Source organism: Stegostoma tigrinum, unplaced genomic scaffold (genome assembly GCF_030684315.1).
Source record: "Stegostoma tigrinum isolate sSteTig4 unplaced genomic scaffold, sSteTig4.hap1 scaffold_212, whole genome shotgun sequence".
NCBI classification, from domain to species: Eukaryota; Metazoa; Chordata; class Chondrichthyes; order Orectolobiformes; family Stegostomatidae; genus Stegostoma; species Stegostoma tigrinum.
In genome coordinates, this window is record NW_026728149.1 from 17,021 (window position 1) to 30,106 (window position 13,086).

At 41.7% G+C, this 13,086-nt stretch overlaps 1 protein-coding gene across 9 annotated transcripts in view; it reads right to left on the minus strand.

Annotated features, from left to right (window-relative positions):
* Positions 1–13,086, minus strand: part of LOC132207928 (utrophin-like) — a 136,126-nt gene that overhangs the window by 15,993 nt on the left and 107,047 nt on the right. For 5 of the 9 annotated variants that reach the window (XR_009444007.1, XR_009444012.1, XR_009444010.1 and 2 more), the window contains 3 exons: positions 10,069–10,268; positions 9,424–9,570; positions 5,462–5,603 (listed from right to left, as the gene is read on the minus strand). The gene's annotated coding sequence lies outside the window, so the exon portion shown is untranslated. Of the gene's footprint in view, positions 1–4,873; positions 4,894–5,461; positions 5,604–9,113; positions 9,217–9,423; positions 9,571–10,068; positions 10,269–13,086 lie in introns of those variants that run through there. The other 4 variants (XR_009444009.1, XR_009444013.1, XR_009444015.1 and 1 more) reach the window with 4 other exon arrangements.

Genomic DNA, 13,086 nt, shown 5'->3' on the forward strand with positions numbered 1-13,086 from the left:
GGCTATCCACTCTCTATCGATGTTCATACCTGTTATTGCCAAAATGGATGTGTGTTGATATTTTTTAGACTTCTTTAAAGTTGCCAAGGTCCACATCTAAGTTCTGAAGGACTCTGTGAAAACTTCATGGCTGCTACGCAAATCATTCACAGACATGGATGCAGTAATAGACATCTGCAAAAAACCATGTAGGTCAATGATTCACATCCTGGCCAATGTCATAATGCTTTCAAGTTGCAAGTCTGCTTTGCCAGCCACTTCGGGCCATCAAAAAATTAAGGGATAGCTACTGAGCTCAAGAGCCAAGCCAATAACAACTGGGCTTCTGACTCTTACACACAACATAGAACATAGAAAAGTATAGCACAGTACAGGCCCTTCGGCCCACCATGTTGTGCCGTGGAATAATCCCACTCCAAAAATAACCTAACCTAATTTACATTCCCCTCAATTCACTGCTGTCCATGTGCATGTCCAGCAGTTGCTTAAATGTCACTAATGGCTCTGTTTCCACCACTACCACTGGCAAAGTATTCCATGCACTCACAACTCTCTGGGTGAAGAACCTCCCTCTGACATCTCCACTATACCTTCCTCCTAACACCTTAAAACTATGCCTCGTGGCAGTCAATCCTGCCCTGGGGAAAAGTCTCTGGCTATCGACTCTATCCATTCCTCTCATTACCTTGTACACCTTGAGCAGGTCACCTCTCTTCCTCCTTCTCTCCAGAGAGCAAAGTCCAAGCTCAGTCAACCTTCTCAACCTGGTAAACCTCCTTTGCACTCTCTCCAAAGCCTCCACATCTTTCCTATAATAGGGCAACCGGAACTGGACACAATATTCCAGTGTGGTCTCACCAGGGTTTTGTACAGTTGCAGCATAACCTCGCGGCTCTAAAACTCGATCCCCCTGTCAATGAAAGCCAAAACACCATATGCTTTCTTAACAACCTTATCCACTTGTGTGGCAACTTTGAGGGAGCTATGCACTTGAACACCAAGATTCCGCTATTCCTATACACTGCCGAGCATCTGCCTTTAATCCTAGATTCAGCATCTAAATTCGACCTTCCAAAATGCATCACCTCGCATTTATCCAGGTTGAACTCCATCTGCCATTTCTCAGCCCACCTCTGCATACTGTCAATGTCTCGCTGAAGCCTGCAATAGCCCTCAATACTATCAACGGCACCTCCAACCTTTGTGTCAGCAGCAAACATACTAACCCACCCCTCAACCTCCACATCCAAGTCATTTCTAAAAACTACAAAGAGCAGAGGCCCAAGAACAGAGCCCAGCGGGTCACCACTCAGCACTGACCTCCAGGCAGAATATTTACCATCTGCAACCACTCTCTGCCTCCTGTCAGCCAACCAATTCTGAATCCAGACAGCCAAGTCACCCTGATTTCCATACCTCCTGACTTCATCAAAGTGCCTGCCGTGGGGAACCTTATCAAATGCTTTGCTGATGTCCATGTACACCACATCCACTGCTCGCCCCTCGTCAACCGGTCTCATGACCTCCTCAAAGAACCCAATCAGATTTGTAAGGCATGACCCGCCCGTCACAAAGCCATGCTGACTCCCTTTAATCACGCTCTGTGCATGTGCAACAGCACATCCACATGAAATTTGACAGGGCAGGTCCTCGTCTTCCTGAAACAAATTTTCTGCTGTCTGGATAACTCTGGGGAGGCTTCCAGCGCTTGGCAGGGGCAGCAATTGACAGAGTTGCATGATTGGGACTACAGTAGGTGAAAATAAAGGCATCACCTACTCACTAACACTCAGTTGGGTTTCTACCAGGGCCACCCAGCTCCTGGCCTCATTGATGCCCTGGTTCAAAAATGGACAAACGAGGTGAGGGAGTGAGGGCGACAGTCATTGTTCTTGACATCAAGGCCACACTTGACCAAATGTGGCATCCAGGGAACCGAGCAAAACTGGTTTTAACGGGAATGGGGGGAAAGCTCCCTGCTCGTAGGAGTCAGATTGAGCGCAAAGAAGATGGATATGTTTGTCTGGAGTTAGAATCTTGGTGGCACACTGCATGGAAATAAGCCTTTCTGCCCAACACATTATGCATCCAGAGATTATGACATTGAAGGCTCTGCTTCATGGTGCCAAATTCCTCATTACAACTATTCACAAACTCCTTTTTTGTCCTGCCGACAATGTCTGGATTCTCCACCTCCCACCGCAAGGTCTTTTCCCGTCTGAGCAAATAAGACCCGAAGATATATGAGCAGAATTAGGCCATTCTGCACACTGAGTCTGCTCTGTCATTCAAGCACGGCTGACATACTTCTGAACCCCATTCTCCTGCCTTCTCCCCATAACCCTTGATGCACTTACTTGTCCACAAACCTATTTATCTCTGTCTTAAATACACTCACTGACTTAGCCTTCGCAGTCTTCTGTGGCAATGGCTTCCAAAGTTACAGACTCTCACTCTTTGCTACACAGAATAGTGTCAATCCCACTGATTATACTACGCTGCGTTTATCAAGCCCCTTTGAAAGTGTGTTTTTTACCACAGTGCGATAGTCAATTTGCACATCCACCCTAAAGCTCATGCATTCTAGTTCCGCTATCAGCCTCATTCAGTCACAGAAGAACATGGAAACTAGAAGCAGGAATAAGCCAATCAGCCCTTCAAGCCAAGTCCACCATTCAATAAGATCATGGCTGATCTTACATCTCGATATCATATTCCCACTTTCCTGTATACTTATTGAATCTTTTAACATCTAAAAATCTATCACAAAATCAAAGAATCCCTACAATGCAAAATGTTTTCAGCTGATTAAGTCGACACTGACCCTTCGAAGTGCATCGTGTCCAAGACTGGCCCCTCCATCCTTGCCCCATAACTATGCATTTACCATGCGTTATCCACTTGGCCTGCATATTTTTGGACTGTGGGAAGAAACCGGAGCACCTGGTGGAAACCCACACTGACACAGGGAGAATGTACAAACTCCACACGGATAGTTACCCAAGAGTGGAATCAAAACAGGTCAGTGGCACTGTGAGGCAGCAGTGGTGAGCCACCGAGCCACCTTGTCTTGTTCTTGAATACATTCAGTGATGGCCCCCATGGTCTTCTGTGGTTGAAAATTTCACAGATTCACTCTGCTTGAATGACGAGATGTTGTCCTCATCCTAGTCCTAACTGATCTACCCCAAATTCTGAGACTGTGACCCCTGGTCCTAGCACCACAAACAGGGAAAATAGCTTCCCTGCATTGAGTTCATCTGGCTCAGTTCCAACTTTCTATATTTCAATCAGATCCCCCCCTCATCTTTTTAAACTCTCATGAACACAGGCCCAGTTGAATCCATAACTCACCACAGGACAGTCCTACTTTCCCCAGTATTAGCGTAATGAACCTCCACCATCGACCTCTCCTGCGCCTGAAGACTGACCAAATCAGACAAACACAAACTTAAGGGCTGTGACTGCCTCTTGGTGCAAAGAATCCTTCTGATGTGTCCCAGCATCCCTAGATCAGCCTCCAGCTCATAAACACAAGCTACTCAAACATTAAGTGCTTACAGCAAACATGCTTGCACCAGACCATACTGGAACACAGGAGCTCTTACATGTTGTAGCCGAGTTCTAATTAATGACTTTGCTATTTTTATTTAATTATATATATTTACTTATGTTTTCATAAAGCTTATTAACTTTACCATCAGTTGCATCATGTTAAACCATGGGAAGAGAATAAGCCACAATCACCACTTCTTCTCTAGCACTGGAAGAATCAATTACTGAAGGCTGAGAAGTTAGAAAAGGCAATCGTAATTTTTTTTCTTGATTCAACCTCGGGATGAGGGCGTCACTGGCGAGCCAGCATTTATTGCCCAGCCCTGATTACCCAAAGGGCAGTTAAAAGTCAACCACATTGCTGTGGGTCTGGAGTCACATGCAGACCAGGCCAGGTAAGGATGACAGTTTCCTTCCCGAAAAGGCATTAGTGAACCTGTTGAGCTTTTCCAACAAGCAACAGCGGATTCATGGTCATCATCAGATTGTGAATTCTGGATATTTACTGAATTCAAATTCCACCATCTGCCACAGCGGGATTTGAATCCAGGTCCCCAGAACATGATTTGTCTCTCTGGATGAACAGTCCAGTGACAATACCATGAGGCCATCGCCTCCCCTAAGATGGATAATTTATACATCCCTAACACAAAAGGCTGAGTTAACTCAGTTGAGACTTGGGTTAATCAAGCCCAAACGCTCTTCAAAGGTGAATTTGTTAAAACTCCACTTAAAATTGGGAACTTCTGAACTTTAATTGCACAATTCAGTTATTGCTAATAAATTACAAATAAAATTAGGTTTGTCCAAAGGGTTAAGACTTTATTACCCACAAACCACCTGTATTCAGTTCAGTGGATCTACATTCTGGCCAACACTTAGCATTCAATCAATATCACAAAGTAAGTGGTCATTTTTACAGTTCTGTGTGTGAAAGCCTTCTGCGCATATATTTGTTGCTGTGTTTCCGACATTACAAACATACTTCAAAAAATTACTTCATTGGTTATACAGTGCTTTTAGTTGTTTAGTGCCTGTCGAAGCTGAAATATGAACCAAAGTTCTTTGTTCTTGTTTTTCATTTAATGTCACAGATGTTGTCTGTCACTCCTAATTATACATTATTTCAAGTATTTTTAGCCGACATGAATGCATCTAAATAGATCTAAACACATAGGTATATTTGCCTAGAATCCAGAATTTACTTTGGTACCTTTTGGAGTCGCAATGATCTGACAGTGGCACAGAACCAGAGTCCTATTATCAATCTACTGACCGAATGAGTGAAAAAATTCAGTCATTTTTGGATGGTCCCAACAGGTACTCTGAGTCTGGTGGCTAGATAGAGGATGCACAGAACATAGAAGCTTCCACTATAACACTCTGAAAACATTTCTTATCAGAAGTATTATCTATTAATATATGAGATTCAATGGCAAGCCATTCAGAACTGAAATCAGGAAGCACTTGTATCTTAATACAAACAACAGTCAAGATCTCAAATACTCTCTCATAAAAGAATGTGGGTGCTGGATCAATAACAATTAGTGTAACTGAAATTATTTTTGATAGCTTAGGCTATGAAAGGATATAGAAGAAAGGGAGGTAAACAGACTGACGACAAAAAATGCCGGAGACCACAGTAGGTCAGGCAAGCAGCCATGGAGAGAAAGCAAGCTAATGTTTTCAGTCGACATGACTTTTCAGCAGGTAAACAGAGTTGAAGCTCAGACTAGCTGTGGTTTAACTGAATGGTTTATGCACAGAACAGCAAAACCGGTCTGCTTCTGCACCCATTTAGAATGGTTCCTTCTGTTTTATGTACTGTTTTTCGAACCAAACTTAACCACTTCACAATTTTCTGGATTACATTTAATCTACAACACCAACTGGTGCCTCTCCTCACCTTGACCTCCAACTTGCAGCCTCTCTCCACTCCCAAACCTCTGGGTTGTGCCCTCTCCTGCTTCTCAATCTCCAAGTAAGAGCCTCTTTTCCTTCCCTCCGTGACCTCAGGGTTGCAGTCTCTGCCTCCTCACCTCCTGCTGCTATTCAACAATAAATAAAACACAGAACACAGAACATTACAGCACAGTACAGGCCCTTGGGCCCTCGATGTTGTGTCGACCTGTCAGACCGATCTCAAGCCCATCTAACCAACACTATTCCATGTACGTCCATATGCTTATCCAACGACGACTTGAATGTACCTAAAGTTGGCAAATCTACTACCATTGCTGGCCAAGCGGTCCATTCCCTTACTACTCTCCGAGTCGAGAAACTACCTCTGACATCTGTCCTGTATCTTTCACCCCTCAATTTAAAGCTATGCCCCGTCGTGCTCGCCGTCACCATCCAGAAAAAAGGCTCTCCCTATCCACCTTATCTAACCCTCTGATTATTTTATATGTTTCAATTAAGTCACCTCTCAGCCTTCTTCTCTCTAATGAAAACAGCCTCAAGTCCCTCAGCCTTTCCTCGTAAGACCTCGTAATGTGGCAGGGGGATGGGAGCCAAATGCACAGGTTAGTGGGCAGTAACAAGATAATAACTACAGCCTGTAAGGAACTAGATAATGAAGTCAGTGTGACTAAGAGGAAGAGTAGACACAGAGCAGATGATGAACGCTGATGGACAGGTAGTCTGAGGTACATTTGTTTCAATGCAAGAAGTGTGTAGTGAGCTATCAACGCAAGGTAGCTCAACTGTGGGGTCCTGACAAAAGTTATCTCAAAACTGAACGAGTTGAACTGCTGGGACAGGACAGATTTAGCAAATATCATGTGTGGCACAGCACAATTTTTGACAAAACAAATCTGAATTCTCAGACAAAGATGCATGAAAACTGATGCTATCATAAATCAGGAACTATATTCAGAATTCTCAGAAAGCTCAATGAGAAACTATGAAGAACTACTGCAATATTTATATTTTATTATCTACAATCTGATTTAAGTATTTCACAAACAATGAAAACGCATATTTTTTCACATTTTTCATTTCAGTGGTTCAGCCAGTTATTTTCTAACCACCATCTTTATCAGGCCGGAAAGCCATAACTAGTGGAGTGCCACAGGGATCAGTCCAAGGACGAGAATTATTTACTCTCTATATTCATAACTTAGAGGAGGGGACAAGGCATAAATTCATTCAAATTTGCTGATGCTACAAAAATAGAGTAAGGGAATGTTGTCATGAGGACATAAAGAATCTGCAAGGGGATAGACAGGTCGAGCAAGTCGGAAAAAAGTTGGTAGAGAGAGTTTAAAGTAGGAAAGTACACTTTGGTAGGAAGAATCAAAAGATAGACTCTAAAGAAAATGCATGGTCGGGGACTTGGATGCTCTCGTCCATGAAACACATACTAGCATGCAGGTGAATGATTGCTTTGTTGCTGACACATGTACTGAGATACTGTGAAAAGTGTTGATTTGCATGCTGTGTAGGCAAATCACACCATACAAAGTGCAGAATAGTGTTACAGCCAGAGAGAAGAGGCTGAGAGAGAGAGATCAGAATTAACATTTGAGAGGTCCATTCAAAAGTCACAACAGGAAAGTGGCTGTTCTTAAATCTATTTGTACGCTTATTCAAACTGATATCCTCTGCCCGACAGAAGAGGACGGAAGAGAGTATAATCAGAGTGAGGGGGTATTTTGATTATGTTGGTTGCTTTCTCAAGGTAGTGGGAAGTGTAGATGGAGTCAATGGATGGAAGGCTAGTTTGCGTGACGGATTGGGCTGTGCTCATGATTCTCTTTCGCTTCTTGCTGTCTTGGGAACAGCAACTGCCATACCACACAGTGATGCATCCAGATAGGATGCATCTACAAAAACAGGTAGGGTCCTCATGGACATGCTGAATTTCCTTAGCCTCCTTGACCATCATGTCGACATGGATTGGCCAGGACAGATTGTTGGTGAGCAACATTCCCAGGAACTTCACACTATCAGCCATCTCCACCTCAGCACCATTGCTGCAGACAGAAGCTTCCTGAAAAAAATGACCAGCTCCTCCATTTTGCTTATGCTGATGGACAGATTGTTATCTTTCCATCATGCCAGCAAGCACTCAATTGCTTTTCCTGTAATCTCACTTATTGTTGTTTGAGGTCCGACCTACAATGGAAGCGTCATCAGCAAACTTGTAAATGGAGTTGGGGCCACGCAGTCATGATTGCATAAGGAGTATAGAGTAGGGGCAGCTTTGCTGGGCACCGGTGTTGAGGCTTACGGTGGAGCAAGTGTTGTCATCTATCCTGACTGAATGTGGTCTCTGGGTCAGGAAGTCGAGAATCCTGTTACACAGAGGGATGCTGAGGCGCAGGTCTCAGAGTTTAGAGAGGAGTTTGTTTGGAATTACAGTGTGGAAGGTGGTGCTCTGATCAATAAGTAACAGCCTGATGTAGGTATCCTTGTTATCCAGACATTCCAGGGATGACTGTCAGGCCAGGGAGACGGTATCAGCTGGAGACCTGTTGCAGTGGTAGGTGAATTGCAAAGGATCAAAGCACTTTGGTAGGTTGGAGTTGATGTGAGCCATGACGATGGTGATGCAAGTAATTAAGAAGGCAAATGGAATTTTGGCCTTTATTGTAAGGAGGTTTCAGTTTAAAAATGGGCAAGTTTTTTTGCAACTGATCAGGCTATTGAGGAGGTCACACTTGGAGAAATACAAGAAAGGATACACAGCCATAGGAAGCAGTTCAAAAGCGACTCACTGGGCTGATTCATCGGATCATGATTTATCAAGAATGGTTGCACAGAAGGTCTTTATTCATTCAAGTTTAGAAGAATGAGGGGTGATCTTACTGAAACACAAAATTTTGAGAGGGCTTGACAGGCTAGATGTGAAGACAATGTTTCCATTATTGTGGAAATCTCAAACTCAGCAACATAGTTACAGAAGAAGGGAACATTTATTGAAACCTGAGATGCAAAGGAATTTCTTCTTTCAGCAGGTAGCGATTGTTTAGAATACAAGAGAATTGTGAAAGGTAGATCACTGGAAGTATTTAAAGAAGGTGGTAGATAAGATTTTTGAAATAGAGAACTTGAGCGCTCTGAGAAGCTGGTATAGAAGAGGAGTTGAGTCCTGGGCAGGTCAGCCATCTCTTATCGGATGGTGAGGTAGGGTCAAGAGGTAGAACATCCAGATCCTGGTGCTATTTATGTTTTTGTCTGCTTGCTAGAACCGATAAGGAGTTTTATTGTGCTACATGGCCAAGCGAGCTGCTGACACAGAACAAGACTGAAATAATTTGCTCAATAAAACATTTCATGCGGCTTTATGGGATAAATAAAACTTTCATCTACTACTTTGCTGACATCAATCAAAATCTGCTCAATTGAAAGAAATACATGCAGTTCAGACAACTTTATGTCATTCTTCCCTTCAATGCATCAAGTATATCTTTGTTGCAATTCATTAAAGTATGTCTTTCTCAGGGACTTAAAATATGAAACAATACATAATACTGAAGTGTACAGCAGTGAGCACAATGTTCCAATTCCAAATTCTTTTAGATGGATCGGGAAAAATATCTGCTACCTGCAGCTTCATCCTGAATATATTCAAATTGTTCCAGTCCTGAACCATTTCAGACTGTAGTTCGGATGCTCACATCTCTCACTATTTGGATTTTGTTTTGCGATTACATTCTAAAGTGCAGACTACAGACAAGAACATTGTATTTTTGAAAAAGTAATATTATAAAATTGGATAACTTCATAAACCATGATAATAAAATATTAATTGCTTGCTTCAGTTGAAAGGGTTCTTTATCTTGCTCATATATTTGAAGCCAAATTATTTGTACATACTTCCTTCAACAGATTGGCTAGTTTAGAAAATGTTTTCACTGTTACCTGTATAAATTTCAACCTCATATTTAGGTCATCAAGCTGGTGAGAAATCTTTGGAGAGAAAGAGACATCAAGCGGAGATAACTGACATCCCAGATCATTTAATATTTTGACTTCTTGTTTGACTGGGGCAATTTCTTCTTTAAAAACCTAATGGAGAGGAAGCGTATAAAATCTGAGAAACATCCTGAAATTAATGATTAAATGTTAATAAGAAATTAAGTTAAAACTAAAATCCTAATATTAAATATAATATACAAAAGCATCTGCTGGAAATGACATTTAATTAATAAAGATCTCGAGTTAAAAGTAACAGTGACGATGAAACTATCATAAATTATTCTAACAGAAAACTGAATTCACTAATCTATTCTTTCGGGAAGGGAATCTGCATCCCTTCACAATTCTGGTATCTGACTTCAAATTCACAGGAATATGGTTGACTCTCTACTGACTTCCAAAATGGCCTACCAAGCCATTCCTGGATGGGAAATGAATGTTAGCCTTGCTATCAGTGCCCTCATCCTGTGAAAGAATGCTTTAAAAAATGTGGATTTAATAAATGTAAAAGTAAGGAACAAAACAGGACAAATCAACTCAACAAGGCTTTGAAGGATAATACTACTTAGTCCTGTTCTTCTTTCTTACGTTACGTTCTCTCGCATGAAGGGTCGAGGCCCGAAATGTCAACTTTTGTGCTCCTGAGATGCTGCTTGGCCTGCTGTGTTCATCCAGCTCCACACATTGTTATCTCGCATTCTCTAGCATCTGCAGTTACCATTATCTCTCGCAAGCAAAGGTTGATGTGTTTCAAAACCCAATCTCAGATTTTGCAGACAGTCCTTAACCTGAAAAAATACCAAATATGTATAAAGAAGAAAACTGGAGGTGAAACCATTCAAACAATTTTCATTGGCACAACAAATGTTCAAACTGTAAAAGCAGGTTAAGCACCTGTATATGAGGACACTGTACTCAAACTTTAAACAGACACTTACAGCCAACAAATGCGAGAAACATCCATTTCTTTCTGGATTACCAATTTTGCTGTTGAGAAAATAGGCCTAGACTTAGCAATGTAAATTCAAACAAGATAGCACCCTCTCAGATCTCAACACTCGCAGTCGTAGAGTTCTGTTTTCACAGGTTGGAGTATAATAGCATCAAGTACAATACACCAAATCTTCTTTGGTACCTTTTCCTTCCATAAAACTGCTTGTAATAGATGCGCACAGAATTCATTTTATACACATTTAAATGTTTCTAAGTTCAAGAGGCCAGTTCCAGCACTTCGACTTGCATCTTCTTCATCATCACAACAGAACAAAATAAAGACCCACTCTTTGTAAGTCACGTTTTCAATTGTTAGTGACAAGGTGAAGTGCGAGAACTGCTCACTCGATGTTAAAATCACTTAACTATGTACCTATATATTTCAATCCTGTGAAATATGTGGAATGAATTCGAGAAAAGGATTAATTTTTTTGCTCTGGGAGAGAGCTGGTACAGATAAAATAGGTTGAATGGCCTTCTCCCATGCTAAAAATGTCCATAACTGTTCTTGGCGCAGCTAAATTAAAGTGGGCATCCTTTCATTATGACTGTGAGGCGCAGCATGTTATGATAGATGGCATAATGGAGAAATCCTTTGTTATTAATAAACTTTTCAGCACGAGGCATCCTTCCGAAGTCAAATGTTCGACCTATGCCTGTTGCACTGACTTGGTTCCAAACACTTATAATGTGGAGGTGCTGGTGTTGGACTAGGATGGACAAAGTCAGAAGCCACATGGCATCAGGTTATAATCTGACAGGTTTATTTGAAATCACACAAGCTTTTTAAGTGCAGTCCCTTCATCACGTGCGGTCAGAGAGGAAAACACACAGGCACACAATTTATAAGCAGACAGATCAAAAGATCATACAACTGGTGTGAGTGGAGTGTCAGATAATAAGTCTTCATCCAGGATGTTTGTTTAGTTGCAGATATTTTGTTGAAGAAACACACAGCTTGTAGTCACAGTCAGTGTGGTGTGTTATAAATTCCTGGTTTTGAAATAAAGGTTAAAACTCTAAGACAGATTCTGAACACAAGCCTCTAAACGACAAGTCAGAGTCTGACCCGAGATGTCACCTTGTACATTCCTGTTGCGCTGCCTGATTATCATGACAGCACAGCACTGACATTGACTTTATAAACACTTTACTTGCTTATACAGGCTACCAAGAGTGTTAGAGAGTTATTATCTGACACTCCACTCAGGCCAATTCTATGATCTTTTGATCTCTCTGCTTATAAATTGTTTGTCTGTGTGGTCACCTCACCAACTGCACCTGATGAAGGGGCTGCACTCCAAAAGCTTGTGTGACTTGAAATGAGCCTGTTGGACGATAAGCTGGTGTCATGTGACTTCAAACAGTCATAGACTGTGTTTTCAGTCCTACCGTGACTTGACAAGAAGCCAACTTCTTAAAATTTATAAAATGAGAAGTATGTCGAACCTTGAGCCTTTAAAAAAGGAAATATTACAACCATAGTACAGTCAGACAGTAAAGAAAGAAGGAATGATTTAATCGACTGTGTCTGACACCACACAATTAATCCCCCTGATGGAAGAAAGGTTGGCTGTGTTCTCTTTCTTCAGGAACATTCAGCTAATACCACCTTACTACTGTAATAATAAAATGTGAGGCTGGATGAACACAGCAGGCCAAGCAGCATCTCAGGAGCACAAAAGCTGACGTTTCGGGCCTAGACCCTTCATCTGATGAAGGGTCTAGGCCCGAAACGTCAGCTTTTGTGCTCCTGAGATGCTGCTTGGCCTGCTGTGTTCATCCAGCCTCACATTTTATTATCTTGGAATCTCCAGCATCTGCAGTTCCCATTATCTCTCACCACCTTACTACTGCTTGTTTTATTCATCTGGTGTTCCATCTAATTCCTTTCAGTCTTGGTCAAACCTTCATGTAATTTATTTAAATTTTCAAGAAAATAAATTTAACTTTATATTCCACAATTTTAACATTTCCTTTTAACGTTTGAATGGTTCACTTAGTACACTTCACATGTGGTGTTCATAATTGGAGAAGATGGTGGAAAAATCAAGATATATTGACAAGTAAACAAATGGCTAACTTCTGTTTTCTTGTCAGTAATGCCTTTTGAACAGAACATAAAGTTGCGGAACTATGTAGAGATAACAATTTAAAACTGGGAAGACCACTGTTTGTGGTCCCCACACCAACCTCTATTCACTGCCTACTGACTGCATTACTCCGCCTTGGCAACAATGTAATGTTACGCTTGTCTCAGCACAACCTTGGCATCTTGTTTATCCCACGATGAATGTCCGACCACACATTCATGCAATCCCTGAAGCTGTCTCTTTCCATCTTTTCAATACTGCCTACCTGTCTCTTGTCTTGGCTCATTAGCAGTGAAACCTTCATCTGGAACTACTTCACTCTGGGCCTGACAATACCAATGCATTCCCTGCTGGAGTCCCACTTTTGCCCATTGAACACTTGAGGTCATCTAAAACTCCAGTGCATGAGTCTCATCTTGAACCAAGTCCTATTCTCTGTACTTTCCACCTAACTGATACTATTAACAGTAATTTTATTGAATTCTCATTTTTGTTTACAAATCGTTCCTTGGCTATGCCT